At 60.9% G+C, this 20,641-nt stretch overlaps 2 long non-coding RNA genes across 2 annotated transcripts; both read right to left on the bottom strand.

Moving 5' to 3' along the window:
- Positions 1 to 270: 270 nt before the first annotated feature.
- On the bottom strand, positions 271 to 9,263 carry LOC137861946 (uncharacterized). Its single transcript, XR_011099940.1, has 2 exons — positions 8,923 to 9,263; positions 271 to 3,460 (listed from the first exon to the last, which is right to left on the bottom strand). It is a non-coding gene; the product is annotated as an uncharacterized lncRNA (long non-coding RNA).
- A 5,338-nt stretch (positions 9,264 to 14,601) lies between these two features.
- LOC137861945 (uncharacterized) lies at positions 14,602 to 19,492 on the bottom strand. Its single transcript, XR_011099939.1, has 2 exons — positions 15,586 to 19,492; positions 14,602 to 15,423 (listed from the first exon to the last, which is right to left on the bottom strand). It is a non-coding gene; the product is annotated as an uncharacterized lncRNA (long non-coding RNA).
- Positions 19,493 to 20,641: the final 1,149 nt, after the last annotated feature.

The raw sequence follows: 20,641 nt of genomic DNA, 5'->3' as shown, positions 1-20,641 counted from the left end.
AAACATCTGCCAGATGTCAAAGGCGGAGGGGTGCGCGTGCCCGCGGGAAGGGCGACACCTGGGGCACCGCGTCCCCGCCTGGCTGCTGGAGCTGCCCGGGGCTTTCCTCTTGGGGGGAGCAGAGGTAAAGGGGCAGTGCTGGGACCCCTGTCCCAGGGGAGCATCCTGCTGGGTTTGGGGTTGGTGGTGCTAGAGGGGGAGTGGGGTTTTTTCGGCTCTCAGGGTCCCCTGGGATGGGGATGCTGCTCCCAAGGGGGAGCGCTGCACGGCAGCAGCCGAGCTGCAGGCTGGGTGGCAAAACCCCACAGAAATGGGATTTGGCCTCTTCAGGCCCTGGTTATGGATAGAAGGGGCAAAGATGCCACGTCCCATGCTGGGTCTGACCATCACCCGTGTGAACCCACCAGCGTAGAGGAAGGAGCCCAGCACCTCCCAAGCACCATGCTGCGCCTGCACAGCCACCACTCATTAATTAATTAGGCAAGGCTCCATGACCCCAAGGCTTTTCTCCAGCCCACGCAGTTTTCCTGATGCCCCACACAGTTTTTTTTTTGGGGGGACACCCCTCTACCCCCTGGCTGTGGGTCAGGGGACACAGCCACCACCAGCTGTGATTGCAGCCGAGCGTAACGCAGCCCCGGCTGCTGCCAAATTTTTCACTTTTCGGAGCCCAATTTCATACGAAGGGGAGATTTTCGTGCTGCTGGAGTGAGGGACCTCCCCAGGGCAGCCAAGCTTGGGGGGGGCTCCTCCTTGGCACCCCCCCTCCAAGCCCCTGTTGCTGCTCCAGCTCAGCCAGGTTGCGAATCCTGCCCGGCGGAGGCCAGGAAATGCAAACGGGGAGGCTGCCCAGGCAAACAGATCCTCCTCCAAGCCCTTAAAAGACAAAAAGAAAAAAAAAAAGAAACCACACATGCATGGAAAAAGCCGGAGCCCACAGGAATCACAGAGGCAGATCCCATCCCCGCTGAGATATCTCGGGGTGCTCAGCACCTCCCCGAGCACCCCCAGGCTCAGCACCGTGCCCAAACCAAGGGCACCCAGCCAGGCGCACGCAGCCCCCACCCCAAGGCCATGGGTGGCCTCACCTCTGTGCCAGGGCACCAGGATTTGGAGCTGGGGGCTCCCAGGTGCCGGATCCTTCCTAAAACCTTTCCCCAACCCCTCCTCACCCTGTGTTTTTTTTTTGGGGAACCCCACCTTTGGGACCTGCAGCCTCCCCCAATCCTCAGGTTGGGTGCGGGCACGCGATCCTGCCCCAAAGCCAGGCGGGTTCCAGGAACACAACCAGCTCGTGGGCCATAAAACAACCGCCTGCGAGAAGCCAGGAAGACTCCCGGGGGCCTCGGAGGCAGCCCCGGGGTGGCCTCTGAGCAGTAAATGGCCCCGTTCTGCCCCGCCAGCCCTCCTTTCCCAGCACTCAGATCATTAAACATGCATGCGTTTCCGCCGCCGCTTTGAGAAAGTGATAAGTCAGACTTTTTTTTTTTTTTTTTCTTTTTCTGGGGGAGAAAAGGGGGGCGGCAGGGAATAAAAAGCACCCCCAAGGCAAGGAAGGAGAGCAAAGCCCCGCGCCCGGCCCCCCGCCTGCCGCGATTTATGAATGAAAGCACGCTCTGCCTTGGCACCGCGAATTTCCTCGATGCACGCGGGCAAGGAGGGGGGGAAATCCTGGAATTATGAGGCTCCAGCACCAATTAGGGCTGTTTACATTGACGTAAAGTCTGGGTGAAGTCCCCACCCCTGCTCCGAGCATATTTGTGAAATTACTCCTGCTGACACTGACAAATGCAGAAGGGAAAGTCCCGGAGCGCTCGGATCCAGCCCGGCGCTGCGTGGGGATTTTCAAAGCAGCGCTGTGCCCCAGCACAGGGACAGCCAGCGCCTGGAGAATTCAGCCCAGGGACCCCCCAACCCTCACCCCAGCCATGGAAAAAGCCCCCAGGCCTCAAACCAACCTCCTCATTGTTTTTTTTTTTAGGGATGCAGGGAATGGGCGGCATCTCCCCGGCTGCTCAGGTCTCCTGGAGGAGCAAGGAAAACTCTCAGAATCTGGGTATTTTCAAAATTTAAGTCAGTCCAGCAGTTTGGGGACCTCGCCACCATCACCAGCTGGGGGGTGGTAGTTGGGTGGCCCCATCACCCCTTTGGGTGCCCTCAGCATCTTGCCATGCCCCCAAAAAATTGGGATCCTTTGGGATGCTCAGCCCAGGCCCCTCTCTCCCTGCACGGGGGCCTGGATGCGCCAAGCTCCACGGTGAGCAGAGAGTTTTTCTTCTCACAGAATAATGCACAGGGAGGGTGTTTGCACACAGGAGGTGGTTGCGAACGATTCCTCCTTCGATTCCTCCTTCGAATGAGCCGAAATCCCCGGGGGAGGAGAGCCAAGCGTGGCGGCAGGCGGGTCGATGCAAAGCGCTCCTCTCACTGCGCACCGCTGGGGAGGGGAGAAACCAAAAAGGGAAACAAAGGCGAGGGGAGAGGGGGCTGGGGCTGAGCAGAGCTGTAGAGCACAGGAGGGCGAGAGCAGGCAGGGAAAGGAGGAGAAACCCCTGGGGGTCCTGACCAAGGAACTGCAGGAGGATGAAGAATTAGGGAGGGGGAGACACCGCGCGGTGCGTTCCCAAAGGGGGAGCCTGCGGGGGCACAAGGACAGCAAATATTTCACTTTGGTTCCATCCCCTCAGCTCGGTGCTAACCTGGGGAACTCCTTGCTGCTGTACAGCATCAAGGACAGGAGCTCAGCAGGATTAAAAGCACGGACTGGGGCCTTTCCCTGAAACCAATACCCACCGGGCAGTTCCAGGAGCATTAGGAGCATCGGTGGGCACGTTTACCATGATAAAAACGTGGAAAAAAGAGGAAATCTCAGGTTGCAGAGCCACAATCACAACACATTTTGACGGTAAATTTTCCCTACAGGCACATTGATGCGTAACTGCTGGAAAAAAAAAGCAGATTTGCAGGATTCAGGAGGAATACCAGCAGCAGGGCAGGCTCCCCGCTGCAGCGCACGGGCGGTGCTGAGCGGCGCAGTGCCCAGGTGGCTGGGGACGTGACGCCCCCAGCATCACGTTACAGCCGGCACGGAGCTCTCGTTTGTTAACAGATTACGGGGCAGAAATTATTTACCGCGGGCTGCAAAACGACACGCTGCCCATCTGGCAAGGTCGCTCCCTTGCGCTCGGGCAGCGAGCCGCGCGCTGCTCCCCGCTGCCTCCAACCAGCGGCCTGGGGAGAGGGGGGACAACGGGAACCAGCCTCCCCTGCAAGGCTCTGAAGACGCAGCAAAAAGCAGAACTTTCAGAAGCCGAACTAAAAATGGAAAGTCCCCTTTCCTCTCCCCGGCGTTATTTTTACCTGCGGTCCCAGCTCGGGGACGGCGCTGCCGTTTCAAAGGCTGGAGCCTCAGCTCGAGCTTAAAAAGCAGGAAAAAGGCTCAGCAGTGCCTGCGAGCTGTCTGGGGGTGAAAACAGAGCAGGGATGAGTCACTTCAATGGCACCGGGAGATAATTCCCCGAGACAGGCCACGGGCACCCTCCCGGGGCTGCAGGAGCTGAGCGCAGCGCAGCTGCAGAGCCTCGCCGGAGGCTTTTGCTGCAGGAAAGCTCTGTGGTTTTACTTACCCCGGGTAAAATAACGCTGAGCTTTTGCAGCAGCAAAGCAAGCCTCTAGCAGGGAAAACAGCTCCATCCATCACCTTCCTCGGCGCATCCACCGAGGTGCCCTCCGGTGCACGCTCACGGCACACGAGCGCACCAGGAAACCTCTGCCATGGGGCAAAGATTCCCCCCCTGGGGACAAAAAGGGACAGCGAGGGGGGCCTGGCAGCCAGGGGCTGGGATTTGGGGAGGCCGGGATGCTGACATCTGTCTGACAGGGCCCTGAGCCGGGGCGCCGGGTATTCCCAGAACAATAAAGCCATGGGGGGAAAAAAAAAAAAAATCCCAAACCCTTTTGTCTTGCAGGCAAGCGGCTGGAAGAGTTCCTGTTCCAGCGATTATATTAGCGCTGCTGTGGCTCTGCTCTAATTATACAGGGGGGTGAGCTCAGCCCCTGCTTCACTCCTTTCCTTTTTCCCCTTTCGCCTCGAAGGGCGCAGCACCCCACAGCCACCGTGCTTTCGGGCTCACGTTTTGGGAGAAAAGGAGGATTTCTGCCTCTAAAAGGCCTGGGAAGTTCAGCTGCACAGGGGCTCAGCTGGCTCCAGGACACCCCAGCACCACCCCACACCCACACCTCGCCCAGGCACAAATCCCAGTACCCACAGCGATGCCAGCTGCGGGCACACACAGCCACATCCTGCCCCCCCACGGCTCTCTCATCCCCTGGGATTCACTTTGGCAGCTTTTTATCCCTGGGTTTAACGCTTTTCTCCCCCCTTCCCCACCCAGCAGGGCTCCACAGATCCCCTTTTCCTCCCACCGAGCGCTCCCTAAGCAGGAACGGGGCTCAGCTCCGTGTATCCAGGCTCGGGGCAGGGGATGCTGGCTCCGCAGCACCGATCCTGCTCCAGCCCCCCCTGTGGAAACAGGAGCTGAGCCGCCCGCCCCAGCTCCTCTGCCAGCACCAGACAGGGACTCCTTGTTCTGCCGGGAGGTAAATCACCGCCTCTGCCCGCAGACACCCGGACCCTGCACATCGCGGCTTCAGCGCCTCCCTTGGCTCCAGCACCTCCCTCCCCAGCCCACATGCGCTGGGGCTGAGCCCCCCGCCGGCTCCAGGCAGACCCCAGGGACACCAGCACGGAGCCAGGACACAAACAGCTCCCACCGAGCATCCTCAGGGCAGCATTTCCACAAGATACCCCCGGGGAGGTACCCATCCCCTTTGGGTACCTCCCCAGGGGTACGAGGGCGATTCGTGCCGCCCCCGGGACCCCTTCCCACAGCTTCCATCGTGGCCCCTTCCTCCACAGCCTGATCCCTGCTGGCTCCACGAGGAGCAGATGGCTGCAGGAGCAGCACAGACGGCACCAGCTCCATCCCCAATCTCCCCACCCGAGGCATCGCTGCACCCCTGAGCAGCGCCGTGGGCACGGATGCATTTTTTTTCCCCCCCTCCTTCTCCACCAGCACTGAGGGTTCTGCCTGCCTTTTCCCTATCTGGAGGGGGTTTTCAGAGCTCTTTCCCTCCTCCCCTGCCCCATGCCCCTGCTTTATGACCCGGGCTGGTTTTGTGAATGGGCTATTGTAACCGGACCGGGGAGAGGGAAGGGAGCAGATGGGAACGCGCTCGCCCTGGGCGCAGCAGCCCCCCGCGCGCTGAGCGATGCGGCCAGGTGCTAAAGGCCAGCCTGGCTTGAAGGTTACCCCCCAGCCGAGAAACACGAGAGGCAGAAGACCTCGCAGAAGGGCAGAACCCATCCGTACAGCCCCATCCTTACAGCCCCTCGCCACCCCCAGCACCGAGGGGCTGCGCCGTGAGCAGCCCCCCTTCGGTTTGCGCCACGAGGGGCTGCTTGCATCCATTCCGCTGGCTCCCCAGGAGCTGCACCCCCCCGTGCTTTCTGCTTTCCAGGGCAGGAACAGCCCGAACCGCCCTCCTTGGGCAGCCGTTCAATTCCTCCTGCGCTTCACAGAAACCCTGAGCCCAAACACGGAGCCGTTCTGGCACCCGCTCCTCGCCGCCAGCGCCTCCGAGCCTGCCCTCACCCAGCCGCAGGGCACCGAACCCAGCAGGGAGCTGGGGAGGGAAGGGGGGGGGGGGGGAAATGAGGGCAGCTACAGCCTTGCACCCCCACGGGCAGATCCTGAAAGCTGCAGTGGTGCAGGCACGAGGGGCTATCACCACCCCCGGCACCCCTGCAGCCTCCCCATTTTGGGGCAGGGGAGGTGCTGGGGGTCCGGCACGGCCCCCCCAGGACACACACACACACATTCCAGCGGTTTTACCCTTTGGAGTCACAGCGGCTGGAGAATTCCAGCTATTCCGGCATCTTTATCTTTTTTGGCTACCATTACTCCTTCGGCCACGTTATAAATTAAAAGCCGCTTCGCTTCCAGCCCCCTCCGAGCCGCACCTTTTCACCTCCTCCCTCCCCATGCAGGCAGAGGGGGGGCTGCTCCGAGCCCTAAAAGGCTGTCACAGAGCCCCCCCCTCTCTCCCCGTGCCGAGGGGTGCCAACAAAAGCTCCTTGCAGCAGGAGCTTGTCACCGCTGATGGATGGCGTGGCTGGAGCCAGCGCTGGGCTGCGGCCACCTGGATGGCACCGGCACGTGGCCAAGCTTGGGGACAACCCGGGGGTCCTGATCCACAAGGGAAAAGCCCCCCCCGGCTCACAGCAGAGGGTCTGTGGGGACGCAGGTGTCACGGAGCCGTGCCCAGCCCCGTGGTGGTGGTGACCCCATGGGTTGGGCTGGTGGCGGTGTGATGACAGACAGGCAGCTGGGGTGGCTGAGCTCGGGGAAATAATTCTCTCCATCCTATGTGGCTTCCTCCAGAAGGTATCAGTGCTGCTCTTGATTAGAGAAAAGCTTCCCATATTACAGGCTTTTGGCTCCAGGGAGGAACAAGTTGGCCAATTGCAATTATTAAGACATTTAAAGTGCATTTAACCCAGGAGCCCTTATTTTCCCCTTTCAATGTAACCACTAATTCCTCCTAAATGGTCTGCTCCGCGCTCCCAACCAGACAAAGGATTTAATGTTTGACTGGAGAGCTTATGGCACGGGGCGCTGCGAGCGGCGGAGGGGAGCGAAACGCAAAGCTGGTGCAGCCCCCGGGGGGAAACCAGAAGGGGACAAGTCCTGGGGGGGCCAAGCAGCCATTTGGGACGTGCCCCAATGAGCCACCGGGCTCCTGAATGGTGTCCCAGCGGCATGGGGCCACCCCAAATCACATCTGGGTGGGCAGCGAGCTGCTGGAGCCCAAGGAGCTCATCCCATGGGGCACCAGCCCCTGCCACCACGGCTTGGGGGCAGCCCCAGGATGGCCCAGGAGCTTTGTTCTTCCTTCCTTCCATCCAGATCTGGGGTTTTATTTGCCTTTTTGCTTGCTGCTCCTGGATCCCCCTCTGCCAAAAAGCCACCGCGGATGCTCAACCCAGGGCTGGAGGCGGTGGAACCATAGCAGGGCTAAATGTGGGGCTTTCATCTGCAAAAACATCGCTGCTTCCCCACCAGGCGACCACCAAGGCCTCACCAAATGCTCCTGGTCCAAGGAAAATCACCACGAAGCAGCCCGGCCTCATCCTGCCCCAGGCGCATTTCCAGCCCCGGGTGGGTGCCGGCAGCACCCCACGGGCTGGGCTCGCTCCGAGCATCGCTGCCCCCGTGCCCCAAAAGATTTGTCACCTCCGAAGGGCTCTGAGCCCCCGGCGGGGTGCCCAGCTGCTGGCACGCATTTCTTCGCACTTAATTCCTCCCAGAGAGAGAGGAGGGGGGGGGTCTCAGAGGAAGCCTCGCCAAGCCCCGGCTCGCCTCCGGGCTCCCATTCCCAGCTGAAGCCCGGCCCCGATGGGTAAAACAGATGTGGCAGCAGATGCAAAACTCATCGGCTCCTCGCAGGCGGGGAGGGAAGAGCAGCCAAAAAAAAAAAAGAGCCGAGCGGGACGGGGCGAAGGGAAACCAGATTTTTGGCGCGGGGGCAGGCGGGAGGCGGCGGAGCCGTGGCGGAGGCAGAGCCGGTGCGAGCCCGGCTCGGGCTGTGCCGGATCCAGCCCCGCTCCCTGGGGTTTATTTCCCAAACAACAACAACAAATTGGTTGCAGATTCCAGGCCGGGTGGGGAAATAAAAAGAGAATCAAACCCAAATCCTTTGACTGCGGAGATTAAAGGGGATCAGAGGCCAAACACACAGTCAGCACCCAGCTCCTGCCGCTCACATGACGGGGGCTGCCTCGCACCCGGGCTGTGATTAAACAGCTGTGTTTTCTTTCAAGCACAATTTCCAGTTTGTTCAAACACCGTTTTGGTGGGGTATCACGGGATTTCGGATGAATGGGCTTTCAAAAAAATACAGTTCGCGGGGTGGCCCTGAATTTCTGACCGGGGAAGGGGGCAGGAAAAGGGGAAAAAAAAGAGGCAAGGGAATATCTGGAAGCGAGGATGTGCACAGAGGGTGCTGCTGCTCCCCAAAGTGCTCCTCGGTGGTGGCTCAGCAGGCTCAGGGTTAAGGCTCGGAGCAGCCCCTCTCTCAGGAGCCGAGCACATTTAATGGTTTAATATTAACCGGAGCATGACAGCCGGGTCGCAGCCCGAGCCGCCTCGCCTCCAGCAGGAGCGCACAGCCTTGTGCACGGCTCCAGCTCCCTGGGGAAAACCTGACCACGAGCCCAGCCATCGTTTTGCGTGCTCCAAAATGCACAAGCAGGGGTGCCAGCACCCCCCTGGCACAGCCAGCACCCCCCCCCGTGCCCGCTCACACTCACACACGCGTGTGCACGGCGATGGAGAGCGCGCCCCCGCCCGCGGCAGGCTCGGCAGCCAGTCGATAGCTAATTTGAGGCTCAGCCTTTCAAAACCATTTCCCATTCAGCACAGAAAATGGATCGGGCTCCCCCGGCTGCGGGCAGATCGAAGGGACCCCCCCCCTGGGTTGGTGGGGGGAGCAGGACAGCAGCCGCCAGCCCCCCCCCCCTCGCCCTGCAGCACCGTGGCATTAATGGGAAGTCGATGCGATCGCTAACGACCGCGCTGGCTTTGACCTTCAGCAGGGCCAAAGCTCCGAGCTGGGGTGTTAAAAAAGCTCCAGCTTCAGGCTGCCGGCTGCTCCGGGAAGGTGATTGCGGAGAGGTTTGCAGCTGGAAATTTGGGGGGTTGGTTCAAAGCCAGGCTAAGATTCGGGTTCTTTGGCACGTGTGCGGCTTCGGTCCCCAAATTAGAGCTGAGCTGGGTGTGACTGCACCCACCTCGTGCTGCCCAGCCCTCAACAAGGCATCACGGGCACAAATTGTGCCCCAAACAGCTCAGTGCTCCTCACCTGAAGCCGTGCCCACGGTGCCAGAGGATGCACGATGAAGCACACGTTACCAGCAAGACCCTCGGCATCCAGGAGCAGAGCAGCTCCCCCGGCCATATAACCCGTGCTGGGGTAACAGGGCCCACCTGGGGTCCTGCTGATAGGTGACGATGCCCACCTTGGACCCCAAAATCTAGGATAACGATGCCCACCTGGGCTGCCATGGATAGGATCAAGCACAACCCTCCCCAACCCTCTCCAGCTCCCCACAGAGAGCCCCCAGCTCCTGGGGAAGGACCCCTGCACCCACTTGCCCCCCAAGGGACCCCCAGAGCCCCCATTCGGCCCCAGACCTTGGGGCCAGGCGGTTGCAAAGGTCACTGTTGCCCTCTGGTGGCCCAGGGCTGGGGACAGCGGGGACAGCCCGGCTGCGACACCCGGAGCTGGGGCAGGGACCCCTCGGGGCACCCAGCGGGCAGGAGGGGAAGGGAGCGCAGCAGGGCCCCCCCTGCTGTTATTGGGGGGAAAAAAAAGCAAAAAATGGGAAAAAAGGAGAGCGTGCAGCACGCAGGGAGGGTGGGGAGGGGGTGGCGTGGAGGACCCCATGGCAAGGGGATGGAAATTGGTGTCCCCGTGGTGTGCAGGGCGCGTGCACGGAAGGTGCTGGGTGTGCTCAGCACCCCCCTGCTCCCCAGCTCATCCCATCCCATGTGCTGCTTCCCGGAGCCTGCAGACCCTCAGCCAAGCCAAATCCTTTATGGGAAATAAAGGGGACAGCTCCTTTATGGGAAATAAATCAAATCCACCCCCACCCAAGGGGATGATAACCTCCCTCCTCTGCCCCCCCTGGCAGCAGCTCTCCGTCCCGACAGGTGCCTGTCTCAGCCAGCCCCTGCTCCGAGCTCAATATTTTCCCTCTCCCAAACAAATCGATGCCAAGCAGCGGCTCGGAGGCTGCAAAGCAAAAGGCAAAGTCCGCAGCTTGCTCGGCCCCGAGCTGTAATTGCAGGCGCAGCACACGCAGCTCCCCCCCTCTGCCCTAGGATTCGCCCGTCTCAGCCAGAAACCAGCAACCTGCAGCTCCCAGGCTGCAATTTTTGGCTGCTGGCCTGGAAATCTCCGAAACGCACGTGGAAGAGGGATGCTGGGGTGGTGCTGTGGGGTCTGTGGGGTGGGGGAGCCGCGTGGGACCCCGGTTACGTGGCGGTGGCATCGGCTGCGGGGTGCTGGGGACAGGCAGAGCCGGCTGGGTGCCTGCATCCAGGCTCTGCATCATGCTCACAAAACCCCGTCAATAAGCATTAAGAAAGCATCCAGCTCGCTAGGGAAGGGAAAAAATCTGTAGGGTTAAGATAAAGACATGGCAGCAATGGCAGCAAACCCCCTCCCCGAGGAGAGCCGAGCAGCCTGCTGCCCCCGTTACCTCCCAGCAAGAGCTGGAAGTGGAGGGGAAAGATGCTGCTTGGCTGCAGAGCTTCGAGACACGTGCAAAAAAAAAAAAAAAAGCCACAATTTCCTCGAAACTTTGCATCTGCTGGAGCTGTGGGGCTGCTCTGCTGGAGATGGATTGGATCCATACGTTGCGCCGTGCAGCTCGAGCCAAACTCACGCTGTGGGAGCCACGGGGCCTCAGCAGGATAAAGCCGGAGCCCGAGAGGTTCCCAGGCAGCCGGAGCCGGGCTGCAGCCTCCTTCCTCCCCGAGGTCTTCCTCCCGTGTGCTTCCCATCCAGGGTTTCCACTCCAGACTGGAACCAGCAGCGCTTGCGAGCCCGGCCACCTCTCAACAGCTTGGGGAAGCTCACGGAGAGGTTGGTGGGCAGCGTGGAGAGGTAAAAAGCTCGGTGCGCCCTGCTGCTGTCCCCATCCCGGGGCAGAGATGTCTGTGTGATGCCTGCCCGCATCCTTCAGGCTCATGGGAAGATGGATTTTGCTCGAGCTGGGGAAATGTCTCTGCTTTTTGGCACGTTTTTGGGGTGGAAAGGGAGGAAATCTCAGCTGTGGCAGCTTGTGGTACGGGGTAGCTGGAGCTGAGCGGGTCTTTGAGGTGCTCAGCTGGGAGATCGAGCTCTGGATCTGGTCCCAGCACGCTGCCTGGCCCTATTTGTGCCATCCTCCTTGGCACACATCCCCTTCCCTGGTAGATGGAGGTGGCCAAGCCCCTAACGTGACACTCACCAACCCAAAGCAGGGCTCCTGTGGCTGGGACCCAGCTCCCTGCAAAGCTGGGAGGGCACCGGTGGGACTGGGACCCCCGAGCTGGGCACGGGGTGAGCCGAGCTTTGCTCCAGGAGGATCCAGAAGGAAAAAAAAAAATCGCTGCTCCTGGCTTTAGCTGAACGATTTCCTTCCCTTGGTGGTGGCTGCGGAGATGAGCCCCTGCCTGGAATTGCTTCCCCTGAATTAACATCCTTTTTTTTTTTTTCCATCAGTGCATTTGGCGAGACATTTCGGCTGCCCGCAGGCGGTTCAGAAAGCAGAGCAGAGGTGTGAAGGGGTGAGCTGCCCATCCCTCCGGAGTTCGATGGGTTTAAATAAACCCTGATTAGCCCTACCGGCGCTGCTTTCCCACGTGGAAGCGTCACAGCACCAGGAGAGGCTACCCCAAGTTTTGGGGAGGTATTTCTGATTTACACCAGGGCCAAGGATCAGTCCCGGGCGTCCCCAGCAAGCAGCAGGATGCTCGGGGGTCACCTCCACGGACATCTCCCTTGGGGGGGACGAGGAGAGAGCCCCCTCGGCCAGGCGCTGCCCCACGGAGGTCCCCAAACGAGGCAAACGGGACCAGATCTGAGGCTTCCCCTCCCTCCTGCAGGGCTCCGTGCCCCCCTTGGCCCCAGAAGCTCCTCCCGAAGCCGAGCGGAGCCGTGCCTCGGGCAGGCTGAGCTCCCCGCAGGCAGCCTTTGCAAGCTGGTGCTTTTTAATCTGGCGGCGCACGGAGCGGGCAGCTCTCCAGCCCTCGGAGCTGTTTTGCATTTCGGCTTTGTTGGCTTTTAGCTACTGCATCCAGGGCAGGGGCAGGAGCAAAGCTCCCCGGCCCCACCGGCTCTGCCCCTGCGCCGTCACCTCCGAGCTTTGTGGGTTTTTTTAGGGCTTTTGGGCCAGGATCTGAGCAGCACCGGGGTGCTGTGACTGATGGCTGCGGTGCTCCACCACCGTGCACCCCGCCGTGGTCCATTGCACAGCATTTTTGGGGTCAGATCGTGGTGCTGGAGGAAAAACACCCTTCCTGTAATGGCCCTGAGGCTGCTCCCACCTCTCCATCCCGTCCTGATGGGGAGGGAGCCACGTCCCATGCCTCCGAGCTGGGCTTGGTGGTGCCTTTCGGAGCTGCTCGCCCTTCCCCATCCCAGCCTTTGATCCGCCTCCAGCTCCCGGCTCTGCTCGGGGTTTTCTGCCCTGCTTTCTCTCGGCAGGGATTTCCCGGACCACCTGGGTGGAACATTTCTGCCTCCCTGCGTTCCCCCCACGCGGCTCCATCCCAGGGAGCACGCAGCAGCTCCTGCGCTCGGCCTCGCCTCTGCTCCAAACGGGTGGCTGAGCCGTCCAGCAGCACCTCCAACCTCATTAAATTCCCCTCCGGTCCAAAATCGGGAGGTTTTAGTGCTGGGGAGCCCAAAAACCAGCACGCCACGGGGTGCTGGTGGCACCCAGGTGGCAGACATGGGACACGTCACCTCCCCAGACCCGTGGTGATGGGAGCTGCGTCCCACTCCCTGCTTGATCCCACTGCAGCACCCCCTCCAGCACCAAAACCAGCCCCTGGCTGTCCCCATCCCATGTCCCCACATTGCCACACCACCTCCCCAGGAGCCAGCCCGCAGGATACGGTCCCCGCTCCCCCCTCCAGCGCGCGTGTCCAAGGAGAAGCAGGCCCCGGTGATTTCGCCCCCCCCTCCCTCTCCCCTTGCAGGCTGTTTTTCTCCCCCTCTCCTCCTTCCATCAAGCAGCAAATATGCTTTCAGAGCAATAAGACGGCTGTTCAGCCTTTGGAACAAATGTTCTCTGCCAGGCTTCGAGCACAGGGGCGGAGGGGGGACTCACACTGATTTAATGACAGTGATTTAAGCAATTTGATCCATTTTTATGGCGCATTTACAGTTAGGGGAAGAGGAAAAAAAAAAAAAAAAAAAAAAGAGGGAGAGAGAGAGAAAGGCAGGAGTGGAACGGAGGCAGGAAAGGTTAGGGAACGCACCCCAGCAGGCGCCCGCGGGGGGAGCGCGGTGCCGCAAGCTGTTCCCCGCGTGGCTCTGCCAAGGCGAGCCCTCGCCAGCCTCCTGCGCCCTGCTCCCAAACCTGGCTCGGGGCTGCGCCAGCTCCTGGGGCTGCAGCTCGCTGGGGACACATCCCAGCCCTCCGCCGGGGCCGTGCATCCCCGGGGGTGGGGGCGAGGAAGGGCTGATCCTGCTCCCCGCGGTGCGCACGGCTCCTGTGCGGGGTCGGGATGGGGCTGCACCCCTTGTATTAGGGGAGAGGGGCTCAACCCAAGACATTTAGGAGCTCCTGGCGTAGCCACCCCCCAGGATCACCCCACTTCTTCAAGCTTTCAGAAATTGGGGCTGCAGATGAGCATTTGGGGTCACGCACGGAGCCCTGGGGTGCCATGGGGAGGTGCCGCCCCCCCCCAGGAACACCGCCAGCCCCCATTAATTTGGGGATGCAGCAGCTCAGACGGCCCTGGAGCAGGGGGATCGATGCCTTCAGCAGGCTCCGAGCTGGCCGTGGGGGCGCACACGCTGTGCCTTAGGGAAGGGGGGGTTGATGGATTGCCCTGGCACCGCCAGCAGCGGCTGGGCCAGAGATAAATGGAATAAACGCTGAGAGCAGCCAAGGGAGGAGGGAACCCGGTGAGATCAGCCCGAGGGGGGCCTTGGCTCGCCGCGTTGGCAGCACATCTGGGAAGGCTCGGATTTGGGGTGGGTTTGCAAAGGCAGAAAGAGGGAGAGCCGCTTCCAGCACCTGAACCCCGCCGCAGAGCCAGCGCCGGGAAGCGGGGGCACGGGCGCACGGGAATCGGGGGCTCCCGTCTGATTTTCAGCCTGGTGCTGGGGCTGTACCCAAAACCCAACCCCGCTCCCAAATATCTGAGCTGCTCATTGGGATTTAACAAGCGGGGGTTTCGGGGACCAGGCAGGACACGGGCTTTCCGGGCCATTTGGCGAGGCTGTGTCTAAATCGGTCTCCAAAACAAGCGCCCGTATGGATTTATCCACCCCCCTCCTCCTCGCCCAGCTATTTTGGAACCAGGAATGCAAACACCAAAGGAGCCCGGGGCACTGACACGGCCTCGGCATCGCACCCTGCCTTGTGCAGCTGCTCAGCCCGTGGCCTGGCCGGGGGCCCCCACGGCACCCAGCTCACCCCTCGCAGAGGTCTGGGTTTTTTTTTCCTGTTTGTTTGGGATTTATCGCCTATAAAATACCCTGGATGTACACGTCCTCGGAGCCCTGAGCAGCGCCCTGAGTCCCGCAGGTCTGTGCTGGGCTTTGAATCCACCTGAAAACGCCCAATTTTAAGGGATGCAACAACAGTGGGTGGCACTGCTGCCTCCGCCAACTGGGGGTCGCCAACCCAGCATGGGTTTGGGGTCTCGTGCTCTTTAAGCACCTCCAAAGAAGGAAGGAGAGAAAAAAAAAATCCCAGCAGCAAACAAAATAAATCTTCCTAGCCAAGCCAAAACAGAGAGAAAATAGCCAGGGACCTTGGAAGGGAAGCTGTTTATTATAGTCAGGGGATGCGCTGCCAATTTCGGCAGTTGGACGCTTTTCCTTTTTCAGCCCATAAATAGACGCCCCCTGCTCAGGGTGGGCCGGCTCCCTGGGCTTGGCGGCCGCTCAGGAAAACCGTCCCCGTGGGGGCACTGACCCACCCCGCTGTGGGATGGGGCAGGGATCACCCCAAAAGTGCCACCTGTCCCTAATGGGGCCCAAAAACGGGCAGCTCCTGATTTGCCACAGGTTCCCCAGGAAAGGGTTGGGGTTAGGGTTAGGATTAGGGTTGGGGTTAGGGTTTAGGATTTTGGGATTGGGGTGAGCATCAGGAGCTGCCCATGGGCCCTGCTCCGTGCCAGGGCCCCGCACGCTGGCCCAGGAGCCCCTCGGAGCCCCTCTGCGCACCCAGCAGCACAGCTCCTCCTTGGAAATGCTTTCCACAGGGTTTGGGGCTCAGCATCGGGGGCTCCTGCCGTGCACCTACCCGTGCGCCCCCCCAAAACACTCAGATGCCGCAGGAGGGGGTTCAGGGATCAGGGGGGAGGTTGCAGCCCCCCAGCTCCGCTCCTGGTCCCTGCAAGGCCAGGTCACGGTGGCCTCGTGGCCACGTTCCCGGGATCCTGCTTCCTCGCTTTGCGGGGGAAAAAATGAAATTTTCAGTCAAATTCTCACCCCGGCGGCAGCGATCGCGGCTCAATCCCCGCCCGCTGCGTCCAGGCCTCTGCTCTGCACGGGAGAGGCGCGCGGCCGACAGCTCCCAATTACGAGGCGCACACACAGCTGCGGGAACAACCGGGCGCATGGGGCTCCAGCCTGGAAAAAAACAAAACAAGAAACACGCTCGGAAACACGTGAGAAATGCCCCGCAGGGACCAGGCTGGAGCAGGACCAGCCGAGTCCCCTCTGGGTAAAATCATTGCGGAGAAAATAAAGTGAATACAAGAGGGGGGTTCTGGGGAGAGCGCAAGGACAAACCCCAAAGGGCTGCAATCTGCACGGCAGCAGCACAGATTTAGGATCACAGGTGGCAGACAGACAGACAGACAGACGGATTTCCACAGCGTGAATTTGCCCCGTTAACCTCACACCTGGAGGTGATGCCAAGAAATAAAACACGGCGCAGGGAGCTGGTGAGGGCTGCGGGGTGCGCGCACCCATCCCGGCTGGGGAGGACCCTGGTGCTGCCGGGATGCAGCAAACCCCATCCCCTGGGATTTCACCCTGTGGCAGCTCCGGGTGCCCCCCCGGCTCTGGAAGCCCCCCAGGGGGGACAGGAAGCAGAAGGAAATTCACCCAAACCTCGAAACCTCGGCTGCGGTCCCAGCGCCGAGGCCACCTGCGCGCCGTGCCGGGGGGACGCCCGGCAGCAGCTGCCTTGGCCCCGCTTCAAACACGGCGTGGCCAGGAACAGCTCAGAGATTCAGCCTGGAGATTCAAGCACTGCATGGCCAGGAATATCTCAGAGTTCCAGCCCCGCTATTTTTAGGATGCTGAGCACCCCTTCCCCGAAACACAGGGCTCCAGGAAATAATTCGCCTTCCCTCGGTGACCTCGCGGCACCTCGGGGGGCTGCACCCTGCGGGTCCCAATCCGGCCACATTTTGGGCTCGGAGCTAAAGGGGGCACAGCCCCCAACACCCCCCCTGTGTCCTCTTGCCCCCACGTGGAGCCTCGGTGCCTTTTTTCCACCGCCAAGGGGACGAAATCCGAGCGAAATCTGCAGCCCTGCCGCCATCCAGGTCGGCGCCCGGTTTCAATTATCACCTGCTGGAGCAGCAGCTGCCGAGGGCCGGGGAGCTCAAAGGAAAGTCAACAAGGGCTTGTTGTTTCAGCTGCTCAGGGGCACGCTGCTCCTCGCCCCCCCTCTCAGCGCCCAGGGGGTGCTCAGCACCCGGGCAGGTAAAGGCTGCAAGGGGGAGAGGGGAGAAACCTGGCTGGCAACAAGGGGGGGGGTGGAAAAAAAAATAAAAACAAAAAAAAAAACCACCAGCAACCCAGCCGCTGCACAGAGGTTATCCGGGGGACAGAGCAAATAATTGGCGAGGCGAACAATGCATTTTAATTAAACCTCTGCAGGAAACGAGGGGAGGGAATCGAGTTAATTGCACGGAGCGGGAGCAGGAGATTAAAAACGCTCGGCGCTCGGAAGATGGTGGCTCCCATCCGCCTTCGCCGAGCAAAAACAAGGCCACCTGGGGGGGGGGGATTGCTGGCAGGACCCCGGGGACAGTGGGGATGTACACGCAGAGCTGTGAGATGCCACAGAAAGAGCCGAGGGGTTCTGGAGGGGGTCCCCAGGGTTGGAGAGCTGTGGGGACCCCAGGGCACCCCGGGAAGGGTGTGGGGAGCCGGGACATGGGGCAGGTCCCGGGAGGTCCCCCTGGGCTGGGGCATTGCTTACAGCAGAACGGGATGGGGGACGTGTCCCACCACAGCCCCATCCCCATCCCATCCCCATCCCAGGATCCGTGCTGCTTCGTGCCCTCTGCTCCCAGCCGAGGATCAGCCTTCAGCTTTTCCTGCCCTGCGCACTTCAGATTCCGGCCTCTTCCAGGAGAGGGAGAAAAGCATCCCAGGGCCTGGCTGCCACGGGAGGATGCTGGGGTCAGGCAGGACCCCCAGACAAGCACCCCAATGGCCCCAAACATCCTCCCCGGGCAGGGGGCAGCAGCCCCTGCCCCAAAGCCTTCTGTGTGTGCTGCGCTCTGCCCTCCATCCAGCCCCCCGTTAATGAGCCCCAGCACGAGAGGAGCAATCAGCCCCGCCGCTCGCCTGCTAGCAGCAATCTCCCCCCTTCCCTCCTCTGCAGAAATTTCCCAGGCTGTGGTTTTTTGCCTCTGATCCCACACAGCTTTATTCACCAGGGGAGTCCCACGGGGGGCACAGGAATGACTCCAAAACGAGCCCCACGCGGGTCCGCGGCGCTTCTTGCTCTCCGTGCGGCACAAAACCCAAAATAAACCCACCGGGTGGGGGGGCTCAAAGCCGAGCCTCGCCATGAGCCGGACAAATTATAGCAATTAAAAAGAAGAAAGAGACGCGTTGGCTTTCCGAGCCGCAAACCTCAGGATGAATTTGGCAGCGGGGGGGGGAAGGTTTCGCAGTCACGCGCGCGCGCTGCAAGAGCGAAGCGCGTCGCAGAACGCTTTCTGTCCTCGCTGGCACAAGCTGTCCCCGCAGGCTGCGGGTGCCACCAGAGCCAGCAGGAGGCTGGGACAGCCTGTCCCCAACGCAGCCGGGTGTGCCGCAGGGGGACACGTGCCGTGCCGTGCCCATAAAGCGGGGGCTTTTTGTGCCGGAGGGTGAGCTGCGGGTGTTCCACCCCCCTGCGGGAAATGAGAGCTTTGGAGCGGCAAAGGGCAGGAGCTTCTGGTTTTCCCTGGCAGCTGCAAAGGGCCGGGCAGGAAAAGCCACGGTGCTCTGCTTAAATGCTCTGCTGCTGCTGCCTGAGCGAGCTTTCCAGCCGAGCGACCGCGAGAAAGCGGCCAGAAAAACACAGCACAAGCTTCAGCTGCGTGTCACGGGGGGAGCCGCACGATATTTGCGCTTGATGTCTGAGTCAGAGCCGGGAGGTGAAGCCCTTTATGGAACATCTCCGGGCTGTTTGGGCAATGAGCACAACCTGGGAGATGTGCGGAGCAGGGCTCAGCATCCCCACGAAATGAAGGGGAGGCGGGGGCCAAGCCTCAGGGTGCAACCCAGGAGCACCCCCCCGGCTCTCCGTCCTCTCCATCAGCCACGAGGCCGCCCCAGCTGGGGATTAACCATGCCCCTGGGGTCAGGATGGTGCAGGCATCCCTGCAGAGCTGGGGACGGGGACATTTGGCAGCTCTGCTTGTACAAACACAACCCAGAGCCCCCCCGTGGCCGACACCTCCCTCCTGCTCATTTATCCAGCACGTCGAACATCTCGCCCTGCGCACTCGCACCAGGCACGCGGTGCTCAGGATCCTTTTATATTCTGTCGCCGCCAGCAGGCAGGGAAAAAATAATAATAAAAAAAGAAAGAAACCAGAAAAAAAAAGAACACGGTGTCATCTTGGGAAGCTCACTTCCCTGCTAGCACAGCTGAGCATCCTCGTCCTTGCCTGCGTCAGGATCCGGATCCTCTCGAGTTCCCTCGTGCCCTGCGGATCATAAAAGAAGAGCACAAACAGCCCCGTCAGCATGCTGGGGAGAGGCCAGCCCAGGAAAGCTGCACAATTTTGCCTCCCTTCGGTGAAGGAGAGGCTTTGCTGGCTGCCAGCCCCGTGGCCATCTCTTTTCTGTCTGTGCCACAGCCCTGGGTGTATCTGCAGGGCTCCTCGAGCATCCAGCCCTGGGCAGGAGGAGGACTGGGAGCTGTTTGCTTGTGTTTAGCCAAAGGAAGGAGAAAACATCCTGGTGTGGAGGTGACATGAGAGGCCCCAGCTCTCACCCAGCTCCCTGGGGCTTCTCTCTCACGGTCACAGCAGAAAATGCCCAGTTTCACTGGGGAGATGTAGAAAAAAATAATAAAAATGCCCCCTGGGGATCCTGGCTAGCAGCAGAGGGAGCACAGCCCTATTTATAAGGGAAAAGCCACCTGGAGCTCTCCACCTGTGCTCCCAGCTGGGACGTGCCCTCAGGTTTTGGGGTTTGGAGAGAGCTTCCCAGAAAAAAAAAAAATCCCTCCCAGAGGGATGCTTTGGGCTGAGCCCAGGGACTGCTCACGGCTGATCTCAGCAGATTTTGGGAAGCCAGGGGAGATGGGCACGGTGAAAATGAGTTTGCCAAGCCAAGGAGCTGCAGTGACCTTGCCCAGACACAGTGGGGTGGGAGAGAGGAGCGAGAGCCCCCCCCTGAAGCAGGAGCTGCGATGCTTCCCAGCTGCGTCCCTGTGCTGCTGTAAAACGGGCAGGGGAGGGAGAAATAATAATAAAAAATAATAATATTATCATACACGACAATAAAAAGTCATCTGCCTCGACGGGAATCTTCCCATTTCGGCTGCGAAGCCTTCGAGAAGGATAAAATCAAATGCTTGAGTGGGGGGGTGCATCCCTCGGAGCCTAAATTTGTGATGGGACACGAGTCTGCCACGGGTCCTTAGGCACTTCCCATGGGACGAGAGGCCCAAACTCATGGCGATGCCTTCCTTGTAGGGCTCTACGAGGACCCCCCAGCCTGGGGAAGCAAAGGGACCCCCCCGGGGCACAGCCACCGCAGGGTCCCTGCCTCTGGATGGGGCCCCCTTGCAGCCCCACCTGCACCCAGCCCACCTCTGCGGCTTTCCCCCGTGTGAGAGCAGACGGGGACGTGCCCCCCAGGGATTTTTTGGGGTGCTGGGGGTGTTTCCACCCCTCTGCTTGCCCCCAGCACCCGGCACCGGGGCGCCCTGCGCGCTGCAGTTCCCCCCCGCAGACACTTGGTGGGGCTCCGAAACCGGGCACCCCGCAGCTGGGGGGGGGCAGCAGCATCCCCGAGACCCCTCGGAGCCAAAAGGGGGTCCGTAAATCCCGGGGGGGGGGGGGCTATGGGAAGAAGGGGGTCCCCTCCCTCAGCTCCTGGGGCTGGGGCGCAAAGCCCGGCTGGAAGGGCTGCGAGGGGTGGGAAAAGGGGGATTGAAGAGCCGTAAATCCAGCCAGCTTGGGGGTGCTTTTACAGCCACCCCCACCTCGAATCCCCTCTGTTACGAGGAGTTAAAGCTCCCAGGCAGTGTTCTCATAGAAGGATTTTTAACTGCTTTAGTAGGGATGCGATACAGCTGTCACGGGCCACGCCACGGCCTCGGCTTTTCCCCAAAATCAGCCTCCGCCCGTGTTCTCCCAAGGAAAACCCCAAATAAAAGACTGGAAAAGGGCAGCGTGGCCCTACAGAGACCCGAAGGGACGGGGGCTCCTAGCTCAGGCCGGAGGGTGCCCCAGCTCGTTAATCAAAGGGATCTTCTTTTTTTTCCTTTAATAAGATAATACTGAGTAATTGATTTTTAAATACAGCGAAATCAAACGCCCCGGGGCCCCAGCAGGATCCCAGCTCCTGCGCCAGATCAGCGGCGACTGGCAGAGATTGA

Source organism: Anas acuta, chromosome 10, assembly GCF_963932015.1.
Source record: "Anas acuta chromosome 10, bAnaAcu1.1, whole genome shotgun sequence".
NCBI lineage: Eukaryota > Metazoa > Chordata > Aves > Anseriformes > Anatidae > Anas > Anas acuta.
Note: the sequence above shows the minus strand (reverse complement) of the source record. Positions and strands in the feature narration are given on the sequence as shown.